A 20,076-nucleotide genomic window follows, 5' to 3' on the forward strand; every position below is an offset into this window, starting at 1 on the left:
GCTCTTGATAGGGTTAAATAGCAGGGCTACTTTGATGTCTTCGTGCTATGAGGGTACCCTAAAATAGTGTTGCACAGCTTCAAGCACTCTCCTGCTGTTCAGTTCAATCCTCTCCTTTGTGCTGATGTGCACCATCCAGGACGCAACTCACACTCAAAGCCCGCAGCGCAGTACCGAACCACAGACTGCAGGCCTCTCCAACATGTCACTGTGTCTCCATCGCTAGTGCATGCACAGCGTTCAGTTTGAATGCTCTACCTGTGATCAGGCCCTCCCTGCCGGTGTGCTCTAGGATCGTTTATGTTGCCGGCAGCGGTGCACGTGCTCTCACCTGCGTCGCCAGTATTTGCGACTTCACTGCGTTCGGTCCAAGCTGCTCTTATTCTGGTGTGTCAACTGGGCAGGGCAGCACCCTCACATCCAACTGCTCCAATCGCCCCAGACACCGCACTTGTGTAGCTGAAGATTTTTCCAGCTCAATCGCGCCAGTATTTACACATAGGCTGGGTCATCCACCACAAGCCTTTGGCAATAGGGCCCTTTTTGGGCATGCACAAAGCCTGGATTGCTGCTAGTTCAGTTGGTCCACAGCCATTTGTTTCCTTTTGCGATGTGCTCCACTGGAGTGCAGCTGATCCGGCCAGGATCTCTGTACTGCCGCCCGTGACGAGGGGCATGCAACACCGTCCCCGGGCAATGTAAGCCAGCTCTGTCCCCACGCGGCCCATAACACTCAGCTAGCCCACTGCAATGGCAGCTTCACCGCAGCCACCGCAGCCCAGGGGGTCCAATGCCGCTCAGCAATCCCCACAGTGGGGAGTCAGCCCCAGTGCCTGGTTCCTGCAGTGGATCTTCTGCACACTGCTCACCGCTGGGCGTCGCCGGTCATGCCTCCCTGCTCTGATGCACTGGAGAGGCCACAGCGCCGTCCGGCACGTGTATCCACCAGCAGGCTGCTGTTCCGCTTCGGGACAGAGTCTCGCTGCCCAGGTCCGCTTTTTACCAATTCATACTGTGCCGCTAGTTTACACTGCTTGCTCTGTTGCTGTAATGTGCTTCACAGTTCGAAAACACCAGGATTGTGAAGGATGGAGATAGCTGCCGTTAGAGCTCCCCTAGCAGGTGACCATCTTGGAGCCAGGCAAGCTTCGCCCCCACCATCCCTTTGTTGTTACCTTTTGCAGGGAAAAAGCCAGTTGCTTTCTTCTGCAGCACTTTTTTCCCCAATTTAAATTTTACAAAAATTGCTGTATTTTGTCCAATTTCTCGGTTCCCTCGAGGGGAATCCACAAACTTTGGCTACCTACAGAATCCTCAAGATGTTGGAAGAAAAGGACGTAAATGTGGCATGGATATCTTATGTGGACAAAAACTTACAGGGACTGAAGCTGTACTACCACAAATAGCCAAAAAGAGGCTTAGCACAGGGGTCGGAAAAGGCCTAGCAATGAAGGGGTTAAAGTAGTTCAAGCTCCTTCCCTCTTCTAGTGTCTGGTTCTTTAGTCCATGGAACAGTCATCTCTGTATATATGCTATTTTATTACTACTACAGCTAACGATCGTGAATATTTTATATAATGTTTTCCAACAATGAGTGTTGCTTTTTAGTGTTGCTCTAATTGGCATGTGTGTTGGACTTGGCCCTGTCTGCAGAGTCATTCCCAAACTTTTGCCTTCACCCTCCTGTTTTCTGAACCCGTTTTTGTTGGCTCTTAGGACTCTGTAAACTTTCCCACTGCTAACCAGTACTAAAGTGCTTGTGCTCCCTCATTTTAACATGGTAACATATGCTTACATCCAATTGGCATCTTTGATTTACATGTTGACTCCTAGTAAACGAGTCCTACATGTAACTAGGACCTGCAAATTAGGAGCTACTAGTGGGCCTGCAGCACTGATTGTGCCACCCACTTAAGTAGCCATTTAAACATGTCTATGGCCTGCAGCCTTTGTGGGTAGTTTTGATCTGCCATGTTGACCTGGCAAAATTAACTTTTTACCAGACCCAAAACTTACTTTTTAATACATGTAAATCACTCTTAGATTGAGTCCTCAACAGCCCAGAGGCCAGGGTTCAGTGTATTAAAAAAGGTGGACATATACTTTTAAGTTTTAGATGTCCTGGCAGTGTAAAACTCTTACATTTGTTTTCCCTTGTGCAATTCCTACCTCTCCCATAAAATAACATTGGCATTACCATATTACATTTTATATATGGTAATTTTCAGTTAGGGGCAGGTAGACAGGTTGAGTTTGGTGTCTAACAAATGTAATTAACCGCTTTCTTTAATGGTAAAGTCAGATTTTCAATCACGCTTCTGGAAATGCCACTTTTAGAAAGTTGCTAACCAAGGGGTGCTATCATTTACACCCATAGCTGTCGCACTGCAAAGTCAGGGAAAATAGCCCATGAAGTTAAGCCGCTTCATCAATATTAGTCACTTTAAGCTGGTATACCAATTTGTTCGTCAAACGTGTACACATCCTTATTCTCATTGGCTTAAGCTCCGTGTTTCAAAATGCATCTGTTTTCCCGCGCCCGCCCTTGCACTCTTATAACCGTCACTCTCCACTGCAACTAACTTGATTGCTTATCAACTATCCCCAGGTGTGTCATTCCTCCTGACTTGGAAGTCAAGTACCAAAGCTACCTTTAAACAACTAAAGACCGAACTCAAAATACCACAATGCACTCCCTTCCGACCAGAAACACCCGATTGAACTAGAAAATCCAATTAAACTAAAAACCCTCCCTTTCAAGAGAAAGTTGGCATTTTCTTGTCCAAACCTTTGTGCAGCCTGCAGCCTGATCCTGGATCACATGACTAGGTGAAGCTAGCAGTTGGTCTTTGTGTATTTCTCTCAGATAGTGAGACATAAGGAGACATAGGTAAGATATGTGTTAGCAGGATGGGACACTTTGAGTTAACGACATGTACCCAGGACCACCAGTGAGACTCCAAGGGCTAATCTCTTGCACCAAGCACCTGCATTCTGCCACTGTGAATCCTACCCTGCTAAGTGGTGCCACCCCAGTACTGGAACCTTGGAAGTGGACCTGAAAGTGCTCTTCCAACCCATCTGTGGTTCCAGCATAACCAACACATTTCCTCTGCTGCGTTGCACAACCCTACGAGAGCCAATACACAGCCTCTGCTGCGTAAATCCATGCACTGTGTGGCAACCACCATGGGGGCCTGCCACAGGGTGCAGAGTTTTACACACACACCCATTTCTCTATAGAAGCCTGTATTACGGCCGGTTTACAGCTGTGACACAAGTTCCCATAGAGAACAGTGGGCATACGACCAAACAGTGTTTTGTTGCATCGTAATCAGGTGGTCGGAACTGCCGACCTTAGGTCGGTCGGTCCCGAGTCTGAGACGATGTCGTTCGGAGCCAAATCTGACCGACATCGTAATAAGCTCATTATTTTGAATTAAACCTTTAAAAAATAAATTTCCACAGAAAGGAAAAAAATATGTTGCATTAATAACTATTAAATATGATTCATAGAATTAATTTAAAGTAATTTAATTAGAGTTTTTTTTTTTTTTTTTTTTTTTAAAAAACCTTTATTTCTCCAAGAGTCTGGACACAGCTATTCAGCCGACAACCCGGAGGTTCGGCAGCTTCGATAGAGAAGGACAAAGAAGCGTCCACATTGCATTAAAGGAGCAGTGAAAAGATTCAATTTTTAAGTAAACACAAACACACAACAAACCCCAGCAAAGCAAGAACACTGAATGCCCATGGTGATAGCCCCCCAGGGGAGGCCGGACCCCAATCATCTAACAGTCACAGTACTGTGATAAGAGGAAGAAGGGGGACAGCAGAGGTCCAAGAAGTCAATTAATCATCACATCTTATATACTGGGCTGGAAAGAATGTCAAGAAGAAAGCTGTTCCTCGGGGGGATCCAAATCAGGGGCAAGACAAATTCCCCCCCTGTATTGATTCCACCCCCCCCAGATGGCGTGCCACTTCCGAGGGCGGCCTCTAGCGCAATATACTGTCTTTTCCCTGAGCATACTCCAATCCATATTTTCTTTCCAAGCGGTCAATGTGGGGGGCCCCACGGAGCCCCACAATCGCGCGATGTCTCTCTTAGCGACCATGTTACCCAGAGTCACCCATTGGGTCTGTGCCGCATCGTGATCAGTGGGCCCCCAGACATTCAGGAGACAACACCGCGCTTCCGGCTGCATAGCAATGCCCGTCACCTCCCCCATCACTGCATGGACTCTCCTCCAGAATTCCGTGATGACACCACATTCCCAGATGATATGCAGGAAAGTACCCACCATACCACATCCCCTCCTACATAGGCCTTCCTCAGAGAATCCCATATGAACCAGCCTTGGCCCCGTCACATACACTCGATGCAGTATTTTGAGCTGCACCAGCCTCAGACGCGACGGGATCGCAACCTCCTTGGGAGAGGAAACAGCAGACTGCCAATCCTCGTCATCCAACTCGAGTCCATCCCTAGTCCACTGGTCCCGCAGCCCCAGAAGCGTATCCGCCCGGACGTTTATCAATTTCTTGTAGATGAGCAAGATCGTGCTCTCAGGCATATGGCCATCAAGGATCCGGTCCTCCAAAGGGGAGGACTCAGGCACCTTCTCACCCTCCACGAGGACTGACCGGAGGGCATGACGCACCTGAACATAGCGGAAAAACTCGGAAGTCCCCAGCTCATACTCCTTCTGCAACTCTTCAAAGGACTTCACCCTCCCCTTAATCAGCACATCTCCGACCCTGGAGATGCCGATCAGGTCCCATTTATCAAAACCTTTTGTATGCCAAAGCCTACCCAATCTTTCAGATTCAAACAGCGGGGTAGCGAGGGTGAGCCTATCCTTCCAGCCCAACGAGTCAGTTGCCATCTTCCACACACGCACCGCCACCCCAGTGGGCCCCGTGAGGGACGAGTCCAGGGACCGCGAGTACAACGCCCTGTGATAGTTACCACCACGCAGCAACCACCTATCCATCGCATAACCAGGGCTGAGGGCAGGACCATAGAAACCATGATTAATCGCGCTCAGCTGGGTGGCCCAATAGTAGCGTCGGATGTCTGGAAGCGCAATACCCCCATCATACCATGGAAGCGTCAACTTAGCAATTGCTATTCGCGGCCGCCCGTCCCACAACAACGTTCGTTGGAGGCTTTCGATCTCCCGAAAGTATTTGGCCGGTACCCAATCTAGAGTATTCTGCAATGCGTAGAGGAACCGGGGAAGAGACATCATTTTGAACAAGGCAGCGCGCCCAACGAGGGAGAGCGGCAGCCTCCGCCAGCCCTCTACATCCCGCCGCAGGCGCGCTAGGGGGGGGAGCAGGTTCCTCTCATACCGCAAAGCGGAGTCCGTGGAGATAAAGATCCCCAGATACACGAAGCCCTGCTGAGCGATCTGGATCGAACAAGTTCGCGGGATCGGTGGAACCTCGCCACTCAGAACATATAGATACGATTTACTCCAGTTGATGACGAGACCCGAATTCCTACCGAAAGATGTAAGAACGTCGCAGACCACTATCAGTGATTTCTTGGGCGAGGCAAGATACAACAGGATGTCATCAGCATATAGCGAAATGCGGTCCTCGTGTTCGGGCGACCATCTAAGTCCCCGTATATCCGGGTTCCAGCGTATCCACGCCGCCAGTGGCTCAAGGGCGAGGGCGAACAACAATGGCGACAGGGGGCAACCTTGCCGAGTGCCCCTCCCAAGCTGAAACGGAGTCGACGCCCGGCCATTTACCACCACACTCGCAAGGGGTCCCTCATACAGCAACCTCACCCAGCTCACAAAACCATGGCCAAAGCCGAACTTGGCCAGCACAGCCCACAAATATGCCCATTCCACCGTATCAAAGGCCATCGTGGCATCGAGAGACGCCACAACAGCTGGTTCACGCAGCGTGCCCGCCCTGGCGATCACACCATGAAGGCGCCGAAGGTTTAACGCAGTGTTACGATGCGGAATAAAACCGGATTGATCCGGATGGATCAGGTCTCCAAGTACCCTGATCAATCGGGCCGCAAGGACTTTAGCCAGAATCTTCGGCTCGGCGTTAAGAAGTGAGATAGGCCTATATGAGGCACACTTATCTCGGGGTTTACCATCTTTGTGTATAACAACAATTGTCGCCAGTCGCTGATCCAACGGGAGGGTCCCACTCCCCCGCGCCTCCACGAACATGGCGCGCAGGTGAGGGGCATCCCTATCCGGAAACAGCGTATACAGGTCAATTGGCAAGCCATTCGGGCCCGAGGCCTTGCCCGAGTTCAGCGCGCGGATAGCTCCCGCCACCTCATCGACCGTTATGTCTCCATCCAGATCGTCCCTATCTACGTCGGAAAGACAGGGCAAAGCGATATCACGCAAGAGGTCACGCGAGTCCTCGGGCGGCCTATCCGACACTGAGGCATAAACCATACGGAAATAGTCCGTGAAGCACTGTACAATCCTCTCAGGTTCCACAATCACCTCTCCCCCCTCTCCCGTCAACTCCGGCACTACTCTATTAACCCGTTCTTTTTTGTCCAGCCAAGCTAGGAGTTTCCCGGCCTTGTCACCAACATCATACAAGCGGCCCTGCTGTTCCCTACTGAGGGTCTTAGCGGCATTCGTCACCAGGTCCTTATACTCGGCTTGCTTCAAGCTCAGCTCATGCAGTGAGGCCTCTGTAACCTCCTCCTCTAGCGCTCCCTCCAAAGCCACGATCTCCTCCTCAACCTGCATAACCTCGCCATCTCTCCGCCGCTTGGCCGCCACTACAAGGGAGAGGGCCTCCCCTCGCAGCACGGTCTTAAATGCTTCCCACAGCGACACTGCCGAGTCCACGGATCCCTGATTGTCCTTGAAATTTTTTTTAACTGTCTTCACCAGTGCGCTGCGCATCTTGGGGTCTCGGAAGTACCAAGGGTTAATAGGAGCCACCCTTCCCCCTCCCTCACGGCCAACATCCAGCCTGACCCACACCGGCGAATGGTCCGATATACCACGCGCCATGTGCCTGGCCTCGGACACCATTGAGGCGTGCGCAGCCAGAGTGAGCAGGTAATCAATCCTAGAGAGGCTACCATGCGCTCCGGAGTGGAAGGTGTATTGGCTCTGTGTGGGGTGCCGGAGCCTCCAGCAGTCTATCAGGCCAAGTGTGTCAAGAAAGTCTGGAAGCCACTTCTGGGCCCCCCCTGTGTCTCTGGGCGGGTATCTATCCAGCAGCCCAGAGCCGACAGCATTGAAATCACCCCCCACCACAAGCATACCCCCCGGGAGATCCAGCAAGGCCCTACCCAGATCTGTAAACGTGGAGGCCTGCAGGGCCGGCGGGACATAAACCGAAACTAAAACCAAAGTTCTTCCTTCCCACCGCCCCGCCACCGCCACAAACCTCCCCCTATCGTCAACAATGGTGGAATCCACCTCAAATGGTAGCGAGGCTCTGACTAGGATGCCCACACCCCTGGACCCAGAGGAAAATCCCGAATGAGCTATGAATTTATAACCCTTCCTATTAAGAGCATAGCACGTGTTACCTATAAGGTGCGTCTCCTGCAGTAGGGCGACATCCGGCAATGACCGTTTCAAGAATTGCAAAACAATCCCGCGCTTAATGCGATCCCCCAAACCATTAACATTCCAGCTAATAACACTTAGAGTTTAATGCAATTTTATATTACATAAATGTGTAAATTAAAAAAAGATTACAATAATATTTTATAATTAAATATACTTCATTTTTAGATTTTTTCCAAACATTAAAATATATTTTTATATTCATTTATATTTAACTATATTTATATTATTAACTATTTTAAATAATGAAATGTAATCTAACATTATTTGCTAGAGGGTTTTATTTAGGTCCTTACTTCAATTATTTTCTTGGGGATGTTGTTGCAGTACCCGTGGGTAGCCATGTGTGGTGCTGGACCTACTATTGTTTCATTTATGACAGTAGTACCATACACTCGTAAATTTGACTGCATACCCTTTTTCAGGAAGTGGAGACGTGTATGTTTACTGTTTTGAGAACCGTGGCGGTGGGACTGCATGTTTCGAGTCAGCGGAATTGAAGGTTTTGGGGTGCATACTCACCCATTTCCTTTCATTCCCTTCAGTCTCTGATGTGGATCGCTTTCTCCAGGTGCTCCCTTCACAGCAACATTTTGACCCTGAAGAAAACGACTCTTTTGGTGCCGAAATCCAGGCAAATCTTTTTGTACTATTTACCCATTGACTGGACCGGGCACATATGGTCCAGACTCCAGCAATGGGTGTTTTTTCACATCTGCCATGCATAAGTGTATATTTGACACTTGTGCAGTCACAATATACACACATGCATCGACAGATATGAAAAAACATTCACTGCCGTCAAAAAGACTGCCGCTGGCCCACCGGTAACATCATGATACAGCGGGCGGGAGACTGCTGCCGCAGCAGTACAGGTATTGGACTGCCGAACTCGTAATCAGGAATTAGTCATTCAGTCATCTTCTCAGGTTTAAAGCTAAAACCACCAACTAAGGGTCACAGAGGTGATCTTGTCAGGTGGTTTGATGTACATCTGATGATTACAGTTCAGATTTTCTTCAGCGTCAAGCCATCGCAGGCTCTTCTGTTTCTTGAGATGAAAATGTCGACCATAGCTGGGATGTTTTCACAGTGCAGAGGTGCAAGTGGTGCTACTTTTTCTTGTCCATCTGTAGTCACTTTTAATCCTTTATGATTGCCTTCATCTAATCTCTGCATATTGGTCAGGTGGAGAATTCAAGTGCTGCATGCAAGCACAGAGTAGGGGAGCAGGTTGCCTTGCTCTGAAGCACACTGCATGAAGACCTGGGTCACAAGACCTCACCGATTAGCCTGTGAGTGCAGATGCTTCCTTGGGTAGCAGTGGGCCAACATCCTGTTCCTACTGCACAGCTGCCAGCTGCCCCTTCTTCTAGACAGTTTTTCCTTCATGCAGAGTTGCCTCGAAAAAAACTCCTCAACAGTCATTGTGGTCCATCCTTCAAGCATGTTTAGTGCAGCTTCTCCTGGTAGAAAGCACAACTTCCAGGTTCTTGTTCCTGAACCTGCCATGGGAATGTTGAAGTCAGCAACCTTGACACTGGTGTTCAGATCTCTTTCTCTGTCTCCTCTTGTGTGGAACCCTAAGCAATGATTGTGTATTCCAGAGGACAAGATCTTGTACTGGGTTTTGGTCAGGCCACAGTCAAATCACAGTCTTTGCCCTCCACATCAGCAGTAAGAAGGGGTGGGTTTAGGAGCTCCATGTTAGGGAGACCCAGAGAAAAGGGACAAAATATGGCAATATTTCTCACTCAGCTACCTCACAACATGTTGGAGGTAACACCTCTGAGGAGGAATCGAGCAGGAAGGGTGCAAAGGTAGTCCTTATACTTCACAGGGGCCCTCTGTCTCCTATCCTTTCTTCCGTAAGTCTGGTCCACTTCAAAGGACCTCAGGAATGCCTCAGAAGAGTCCAGCAATGCACATTGCTGTCTTGTTGAATCCAGCCACACTTCATTTTCTGTACCAGCCAAACACAAGAGATCCAAACTGGGAACCTGGACTGTAACAATAAAACAGAGCACATATGCTCCATACTCATCCTTCTGCACATACATAGTTTAACCATCCATGAGACATCCACGCCCCACATGAATTTAGCAAAGGTCCAAGTTGCAGGAGGACTGGTAGACAATTTAATGAACAAATGGACACAAAAACAACAAAAAATCCAGTAAGAGGAACAGGTGATATGAATTTCCAAAGTTTTTTTTGTAAAATTAGCTCCATAAATGTTATGTTGCAACTGTTGTTATCTGGTTGCACTTAACTGGGACCTCAGTGCAGCTTACAGCCGACTGTGATGAAGCATGGGTTGGATACAGAAACCAGGTTCGACCCAGTTGTATGTTTCACCTTCGGACTTAGGGTCTAATGACGAGTTTGTCGGTGTGGCAGTGGGCCGTCATGCCAGCGCTGCGCTGCCACACTTCCAAACATGTCCGCACACCACCCACCAGATTACGAGTTCATTCGTGGTCTGGCAGGCAGTACTTTGGTGAACCCACAGCAGTGCCTTCAAAGGCTCATATGTGAGCCTTAGAAAGGCACCGCAATGGGAGCGCTAAAGCACGTTCCTGCATGGCATGGACTGCACACAGGAACTTGGGGTACATATGGACACGGAGCCACACCATGTGGACCCCTGCATGCACCTCCATGCCTGGAGGCAACAGGGGACCTTGTAGGGCCCCTATAGTTTTCTCACCACCACCCTTTTCATGGCAAGCTCACCACCATGAAAAAGAGGGCATTGAGGAAACTCATAATTTGCAGCTGCTTCGCCGTCAGCATATTGTGGCCTCTGCCCGCTGCGCCACCACCACTGAATCAAGTATACCGGTAGTAGCAATGGGTAGGTGGCAGTAATATGGCAGGTGGACTGCCAGTCTGGCGGTCCAGGGACTGCATCCACAGGTTCTGCCGTCCTGTGGACCGCCAAACTTGTCGTTAGGCCCGTAGTCTCTGAAATGTAAGTAAAATATCCTCAGCAGAGCAAGGCAGCAGGCTGTGGCCAATAGGGCCTCACATGGTTGGACAGCTGTTGGACATGGTCCCTGTGCAGCTGTTGACTTTTGGCAGGAAAGTTCAGCTGGGAGAAATTCAAACTTCGTGCCCAACAAAGTTCCCTTGCCAGCTGGATTCGCTTGGTGAAGGTTTACTATGTTAGAACCTTTTTGGGGCTGAGTTTTCTCTGGTAGGGCACAGCTGAAAGCTGTGTCTCTGCACAGGGCTCCACGAGAATGGATACCCTGCCCATGTTGTCTTGCTGAAACAGATATGCAACCTGAAACTTTAGCCCAGTGGCAAAACATCTTTGGCAAATTGCCTTTGCAGATTTGTTTAGGTCTGCCAGAGGTCTTTGGAGCAAAAAAGTTTCTAAGTCTCATGTTTTTCAGGATGTAAGGAGGGTACACTTTGACACAGCCAAAGGTCGCTGGTAGTCAGGAACAGCACTTGGGGTTCAAGACTCACTCCAGCAGTAGCCACCAGCAGGGTCCAGTACAGGGCCAGTTGGAAATGGTCGGCTGGGCTCTTCAAGACAAGAGGGTTCTTGCAGCTTTTTGCAGCCCTGTAGCTTAGCATGAGGTCAGTTAACTGACCTTTGGAGTTACTTCTTTGTCCTGGGTACACGTGGGAGAATGTCCAGCTCATCAGGGTTCCTCACAGCTCTCTAACAGCAAGAGGGTGCCCAGAGTTACCTCCTTTAGGCCTGGCATTAGATTGTGGGTTCGGGAGAATCCTGGCCTTTCTGTGACCAATAGAGCAAAGGTTACCAAGGGTAATCCTAAACACTTTTGCAGCAGTTCCCATTTACCTTACAATTCCATAATGCATCTTTCTGTGTACCCACTTAGAAGTGTGGTCATGATAATGAGCAAAACCCCCTCCCTCGGTCACTCTATACTAGTTTTGGGGGCAGGTCCACTCCAACTGGGATTGGTGCCTGCCCGATTGTGGAACAAAAAATGGCCCTGCCCAGGGTGTCAGCTAATATATGCCTGTGACAGTGTAGGCTTCTTTGAAGTTCATCAGTTTCCTGTGCTCATATCAGATGGTTGTCCTGCAAGAGGAATAGAAACACCTCCCAACATCCAAGGCATTTGTCGTGTTATGGGAGCAGTTTTTACAACTCATCAAGGAGGCTATTTAGCTGTTAGGTGAAGTTGGAGCTCATGTAAACGGGCCATCCGAGGCTTCAGGTAGAGAAAAGGTAACTTTCTAAAAGTACCGTTTCATTAATACTTATAAAAAATGCTTTTACCATAAAATCTGATTTTGAATAACTATTAAAAAGAGCCTTTGTATCAATATTCTAGTTTCATAACTGAAATTAGCATTAATAAATATAACAATGTAATCCAATGTTTTCCTATGGAACAGCTAGCCCTACTTCAGTGATATAGTTTTTGGAGCTTCATCACTCCTAGAACATGTTTAACAATAAACTTTTACAAGTGCTACTACTAAATACCATACTAACGCATACTTAAGGGTGACATTGCTATTTAAAAGCAAAGTTTTAGGCCTGTCAAAAGGTGTTTGACAGGCTGAATTTTCAGTTTAAAACTGCCACAGCCATCTTACACTGGTAGGCCTGTAGTCATGTTCGGGTGGCACAATAGGTGCTGCACTTCTTCAGTGACATTTAACTAACAGGCCCTGGATACACTTAATACCACATATTCAGGACTTTGTCGATTAAAGGTTGTTAACTACCTGCCTGGGAGTGCAGACTCGTCTCTGAGCAAAACTTGGGAAACCATATTCGGGACTTATATGTAAGTTAAATATGCAAATTAGGTGCATACCAATTCAAAATGTTTTTAGGGGTTAGAGCACATACACTGAGAACTGAACAGCAGTGTACCAGTATGCAGAGTCCAAAAAACATCAGTAAAATGTAGCAAAATGTTGTGTGACGATGCAAAAATGGGGTGTTTCTACAACTTCTGTCAGAGAAAATGAACAGGTCATATTTTGTGTCTGCTGTGAGTGCAAGAACATATTCCCCTGTTGACTAAAACTGAGGCCCTCATTACAACTCCAAGGCCTGGATTGCTCCCATCCTTGGCCTTGGAGATGCCAAAACCCCGGGGCCATTGTAATTCATTGCACAGATCACTTTACCTGCTTCGAATATGTTTAAAATGCAGGAACAATCACAGACACTGCTGAGGGGCAGTTACTTAATAAGTACATTCACAGTATCGGGTAGATTTTTGGAATGGGCCTGTATGTGTTTTCGTGCGAGATTGTGTAGGTTAGGGTAAGAGCCGAGCCCTAGAATATCTGAGGCTCGAGGTTAAAACTTGTCTCAATTAATGGGTGTAAATAGGTGGCGAAGGCAGGCAGCGAGTGGACGCGGCGGGGCTGAGTATTCAATACACACTTTCAGTGTCGTTGAGGGAGTGAATCGAGGATTGAAGGAAGGCGGGGACTAAAGGACCCAGAGTTTGTTTTGTTACTGGTAACTAACTGCCGGTGTAGTTTTTTTTCACGTAGGACTGCCGAAATGTGCGTCAAACATTTACTAGACTGCAGCTGCGGGCCGCGGCAGCCCACATCTGCATCATACCGCCAGTCCTGCCCTCTCTTGGGCTGCAAGTTACAGATTGATTTGTAGAGTTACGGCTTCGGCTTCAGGGCATAGTGAATAAGTAACTAACATTTCACTACGGTTTCAGAACACTCGCTCTTGAATCTCAGAAACGTTTTTTACCGCACTTAAAACGTTGGTCCCTGACTCTCCCTTCTCGAAGCATCGAAATAAGAAAGGGTGGTGTGCCGGGCTTTCTGTAGGCAGCTGGCTTCCTTCCAGAAGCACATCAGAGGAGGAAATGAGACTGAAACTTTATCTCTGAAATGCAGCCATAAATGCAGACATGAATCTCTCGGCGTGTTATTGTTGGTTACAGTTGGTGACAACAGCTGTGGTCGCGAGCCGCTCTGCCGCAGCTCTGGGGAGGAAGGCCACACCTGCCTGTGCTGGATGCTCGACTTCACTCTGTGACACAAGTAGGAGTCTGGCTCGTAGTAGTAACATATGCCTGCTCAGGTGCGTCTTTATGGTTTCAGGAGTGGAGTGTGTGTGTTACTGCAGCAGATGAAAGGACAGCACGAGATCACAGTGCATGCGTTTGTAATAATCTTTCTAATAAAAGTGATAAACGGTGTATTTTTTTTTCTTCAAAGAGACTGATACTTCCACTCCACCATCTCAAGAGTCCTGGTTATCTTCCACTCCACCATCTCAAGAGTCCTGGTTATCTGCTATGATTCAAAATGCTTCGCATGAAAGGATTATATATAATATTCAAGATCAACTAGAGTTATTTTCACAGATATGGAATCCTTTTTTACTTTCTTAACATGTTTGTATTTGTTATCATTTCGTTTTTAAAACTTGATTGTGTATGCTTTTTCACTCTTTCCTTTATATATTGTTATATATATTTATTGTCCTAGATAGCATAATATTAAATATTGTTTTATATATGAATTTACTTTTTAATCTCTATCATATGATCCTTACCCTTATGACTTATATTTGAGTTTTCTTGTTTTTGTTTAATGATTCTGAAATGCTAATAAAAAATTTCAACCCCCCAAAAAAAGAGACTGATACATATTGCAACTTTCATTGTACTGGCATGAGTTTTATTTTGTGAATTGTGTATCGACACCTCTCTGGATATCAATAAAGCTTTTCTGAACTTAAAAGAGACTGATATAGATAACTATTCACTTAATCATTATTTTCAGGTGTGTGAGTCTAATTAGTTCAACGGGAGTAAAACAAAAACACTCAGAATGTACTAGGTTATCACAAATAAGTCCTGGACAGGGAACAGTGCCCTTCATGCCCTGGAGGCAGTGGTCGAAGTGCATTAAAAAGAGTATGGGAAGTGAGACGCTGAGCTCAAAGGGGTGGGGTGAGTGAGCTTGTGGGCGTGGCTAAAAATAAAATATTCTGTAACTTTTTTCGTTTTTTTTATCTTCCAGTAATTACATATAAAATAACACACAGCTTAAATGAAAACTAAATTCAAGTTATGTTAATGAGTGGGAAATGCACTGTCTTACATTATGAAACCACTATTAGTTAATGCACCACACCAAATCCTGGTTGGTGTAGTAGAGAATAGTGACTTGTGTATGTTTAGTGCGACAAGGTCCCAGATTGTTACAGAAAGCACTGCCAACATATAAATAATTATTTTAAACTTGTATTACACATAGCATGAGAGTGGCTGCTACAGAATGTGCAAAAAGTTTTAAGATAATATAGTGTTTCCAAAATATAGATTTTTTTGCAGGCGGTACATAGTGCAGTTTTATTTTTTAGATCTAACTTTCATAAGCACACACTTCACAGCTTAGCTGGTAGGTCACTTACAATACCCCTCAAAAAGAATAAATGTGTGTAATGAGGAAGCAATTTAATCTGGTAACTTATCTTATCTGGTAGCTACCTTGCAGTACCTCTGAAAAACAATATATCTGTCTCATCAGGAAGCTTCAAGAGACTCCATCAATTAAAGCCAATACCCGCTTCTGGATGTCTGAGTAGATTGACCAGTTAGGCACATTTACACTTCTTGCAGGCAAAACAACCCTTGAAAGAAGGCTTGTTTGGCTGTCTGCCCCGCCGTCAGTTTCACAGCACAGCAGGCTTCCTCAATGACACTTCAGCAGAAGCATTTCAGCTGTCGGAATTAGCTGTCCCAGGACGGTTGTCTTTTGACAAAAAGTAGGGGAACTGTTTTCCTAAATTAAAAAAGTATGGACAAGTTGTTCCCCTCAGAACCTTTCCACTTCAACCACTGCCTGGAGAGAGGTGTTCACCTGAGCAGCAAAGCACAATCAAGTTCCTCTGTACGATGCTCCTTGTTAAGTCTCGACGGGGACAGAGCATGCACTCTTGCTTGCGAGAGATATTGTTTTCTACAAAGAGCTTGGAGAGCGCCCACTACTTTCCATTAGTTGGCTTCATTGTCACTCATATTTCCTGCCTCCAAGTTGGCCAGTGCATTCAGGCTTTATTTATGTCCTGTGGAGCATAGACCAAGTACTGATTAGTTCATATTGATTACTATTTGTTCGCTGCTCCCCCTGTGATTGAGGTACTTGTTTTTCTTCTTCTTGTCATGTTGCTTCTTCCCTATGCCGAACAAATACCACTTGATTTTCATGTAAGTCAGAAATTGATCCTTCTGTATTTTGCAAACACATTCCTAATGATAGAGTAGCGGTGTCCCACATTATCATTTGTTTGCTGATACTTAATTCACAGAAAGCAATTATTAATCATGTTCGTATCAGACTGTTATTGTTTCATAAGAGGGCCCACATCTTACAGTTTTAGGGCTAGTAATCAAGCCCCATCAGATATAGAAATGTATTGCGCTAACGTTCCTATGCTAGACTATTTATTTACTAGTATTCAGTTATTTGCTTTGTAATGTCAACAATGATATAATGAATCACTCCCCAATTACACAGTCATTTTACCAGTAATCATACCACCACTAGACAATCTTTGTGTAATTAATTAAATTCCATTAGACAGCTGTTGTTAAGTCTCAACAGAGAGCTATTTGATTTGAGATCTTGCGCCCAGGAAATACTTATTTTGTCTAATAGTCACCTACCAACTAAAATCATGCCCACGTCAGTCAGTTTCCATGCCACTAATTGAGACTCCATTAAACTGTTATTGTGCCAGTAACCATGCCCTAATATATTTTGCGTGCCAGTGAGTAGACCCCACCAAGCAAGTAATGTGCCAGTAATTAGACCCTCATCAGATCTGACTTCCCAACCAGGCTTTATGGGAGGAGGCATTTTGCCACTGTTCATAAATGCCTGTGCCACCCTGTCAGATCAGACATTCATTGTGTCACCAGAGACTCATTGTCCTTGTAACACGTCCCCAATTAAATATCTCCTGTGCTAGAAACTAGGGGCCAGATGTCCAACTGTTTTTTGCAGTCGCAAACAGGAAATCAGCCCGTTTGCGACTGCAAAATAGGTCTGGCACATGTACAAACCCTACTTTATGAGTTAGTAACTTATTATCGACTCACAAAATAGGGTTTGGGACTTGCTATTAGGAAGGGGGTTGCCAAGGGCACCTAATAGCGACTCACACTTCAATGTACGATTGATTTACAATCCAGTTGCAAAACACTCTCAGTTTACCACCTACTTGAAGTAGGTTGTAAGCCATTCACAAACAGGAAGGGGTCCCATGGGACCCCTTCCCTTGTGTGACTGGCATTGAAAATATTTTTTGAAAGCAGGCAGTGGATGGACCACTGCCTACTCTTAAAAAATAAAAACAGTAAAGTTTCATTTACATTTTTTTGAAAAGCAGTCATAGACATGGTGGTCTGCTGACCCCAGCAGGCCAACATCCCTGAGAGTGCTAGCTATTCCTAATGTGGTCGCAAATTACACCTTCCTCATGAATATTAATGAAGCATGCAATTTGCGACCCCATTAGGAATTGCAAACAGTGTCTGAGACACTGATATACATTCCTATTTGCAAGTTGCAAATTGCGAGTTCCAAAACGATGCCATTTGTGACTTGCAAATTGGTAGGGTCGTACATCTGGCCCCTAGGACCTGTGATATTACTGATGTTGATGATCATGTTTCAACTAAACGGTTGTGAATGTATGTCATAATCAGCTAGCTTTTGAGAAACTCACTAGACCCAATGAGACACTGAGCGGCTTATTATGATGTCGGTTGGCAAGCCTCCGCGGGCTAGTCGGAATCGGTCAGTCCGCCCAATGCCACGTTGGAAGCGGCCGTTCCAACCGCAGTATTATGATGCACTACAAAACATGGCTTACCGACCAACGCGGTTCTTCTGACTCCAACCCGAAATTCCGACCGCAACGGTTTTAGAAATGTCCAATGGAGCAGATCCAAGTGCGGTCCGGCCCTGGAAACGCCCTATTATGATGCATATTTCCGACGCGCCGTCTGTGTCGGTCCAACCACCTCATCAGAGCTGGCGGAAAGGGAGGCATTTAAGGCCGAAAATCACCACAACACACTTCCACATTTCCTGTGCAGTTATAGGGGAAACAACCATTACAATGCAGTCATTACAACACACTACCTTTACAACACAACAGCCTTTACATTGCATGCCATTACAACGCAGCCATTACAACGCTCATCACTACAACGCATGCCATTACAAAGCATTCCACTACAACGCATGCCATTACAACACATTATAAGGTAAGTAAAGGGAAGCAGTAATTTTTACCCATACACTATCCAACATTTTTTTTTTTTTTTTTTTTAAACTTTCTTTATTGGCATTTATAGATAGTGCAACACGCAGGCACATGCGATATCGTCATTATCACATAGATTTACATTTCAAGTGCGCCCAGTCACAGTTCTTACGAGCTAGCAGCCTCTCGGCCCTTCGGGCTGTTCATCGCTGTCCTAAGTGGGGCTGCAGATGTGTGCCCGGTTCCAGCCTCTGGGTGTGCCCTACTGGAGTGCGTCATGATCGCCTCGCCGCAGGGGTGCCGTGCAGTGTGACTGAACCCCCTGTGAGGGGCATCGCAGAGGCTATAGAAGTGCGGCCATTGAGTAACCACGAACTAACTGGGGGTTGAAAACCAGGGAAAGGGGGGGTGCACTGTGTCGCCCATCGGGAGTACTGGTAGCTGCGCGCTCTCGAGGCCGGACCATCATGTGGGAGAGGGCCGGTGTGGTCGCGTATGCGGAGACGGGGAGGGTTCGGGGGGGGCAGGAGCATCGCGCCTGGCCTAGGAGGACTCTGGCTGTGGGGCCTGTGGTGACAACCTCTGCGAGACACCGGGTGCTGGACCTGCCTGCGCATACACTATCCAACACTTACCCTACTTTTGCATCCACTGGGGTGGGAATAGTAATTTTTACCCCTACACTATCCAACACTTGCCCTACTGTTGCACTCACTGGAGTGGGAATAGTAATTTTTACCCCTACACTATCCAACACTTACCCTACTGTTGCACTCACTGGAGTGGGAATAGTAATTTTTACCTCTACACTATGCAACACTTACACTACTGTTGCCCTAAAAGTATTATGAGTTGTAATGGTATGTGCTGTAATGGAATGCGTTGTAAGTGCAGTTTCTAAAAATGCATTGTGTTGGCATGCGTTGTAAAATCATGAGTTGTAATGGATGTTGAGATGTAAAAACCGCATTGCAAAGGCATGTGTTGTAACTTGTCCTATTCAGTTACAGAGCCCATCGTGCACATCATACCGCTTCTGTACCCACTCGATGACCAGCAAAATTAGAACCGTCACGGACGTCGCTGCTGCTAAGTGACACACCTACCCCTACACCAGTGGTCTTCAAACTTCTTAATGCTGCACCCCCCTGTAAAAATATAAAAAAAATCCTCAGCCCCCCCCTGAATTTTTCACAATTATTCTGCTAAATTGGAAATGTTTAAATATGTCTAAAAATATTTAAACATTGCAGTTAAGCTCTGTTACCCCTTTTTACCCATGCTCCCAGTCAGGAAATGAATGACATAAGTTGTTATTGATGGCCCATGACAAGGTGGCTTACTGCCGCTCATGCTTTTAATACTTAAAACAAAACATGATGCTTCTCTTGGCGAGAGACTGGTGCCCCCTCTGATATCACTTAAGGTCCCCTGTGAGGTGCCCACCTGCCCAGTTTGAAGACCTCTGCCACACACATTGAAGTGACCACAAAGCAAAGGTGCAATAATGTGAAAGTGTCCTGTAGCATGTTGAGCATGGGGACTGAGGGAATGTCAGCATCGGTTATCCACAGTATGAAGTGGAAGTACAGGGACAGACACAACATAAAGGTAGGAATAGAATGGGCATAGGGACATAGATATATGTACAGAATTTTGTATGGGGTGCTCACCACTGCTCTATGTGCCACATGGCATGGCAACATAACACTAATGAACACCTAAAAGTATGTCCCACAGAAACCCATACACTGACCCACTACATCCTCCCTCAACCCAGTACCCTCATCACCACTGCTGGGAGCAAAGACTCAGGGTCTAGCTGGTCTAAACTGCACCATGAAGGAGGATGTTGCAGTGCAGTGTCACGCTGGAACCTTGAGATGTCCCACATGAGGGGGCTTGAAGGTGCATTGGAGAAGCGAGCACTGACAAATGTATATCAGTCTTTGAATAGTTTTTGGACTTGATAGTGACTAGCATTACCATAATGGTAATTGTATGCACAGAAAGCTACCATCCAAACTCCATTGAGTACAGCAACAACTTGAAAAAACAGAATGCAAATTTTGCAGCTGCATCACCTACCAGTGCCCCAGAACTATTAGATGAGATACTGGTAATGAATAGGCCATGTTACAATGCATACGATACTTTGCATACCATTACAACGCGGTCATTACAACGACCACGTTGTTACATCGCATATCATTACAACGCAAGTCA

General features: G+C 46.5%; 2 long non-coding RNA genes across 2 annotated transcripts in view; both read left to right on the plus strand.

Moving 5' to 3' along the window:
- The window catches only part of LOC146860564 (uncharacterized), a 69,719-nt gene that overhangs the window by 26,121 nt on the left and 23,522 nt on the right, over positions 1–20,076 (plus strand). The gene's annotated exons all lie outside the window — the stretch shown is intronic.
- LOC146860565 (uncharacterized) lies at positions 13,343–14,206 on the plus strand. The gene is made up of 2 exons (XR_014979174.1): positions 13,343–13,647; positions 13,785–14,206. It is a non-coding gene; the product is annotated as an uncharacterized LOC146860565 (long non-coding RNA).

The sequence above is a fragment of the Triturus cristatus genome, chromosome 3_1 (assembly GCF_964204655.1).
Source record: "Triturus cristatus chromosome 3_1, aTriCri1.1, whole genome shotgun sequence".
Classification (NCBI taxonomy): Eukaryota; Metazoa; Chordata; class Amphibia; order Caudata; family Salamandridae; genus Triturus; species Triturus cristatus.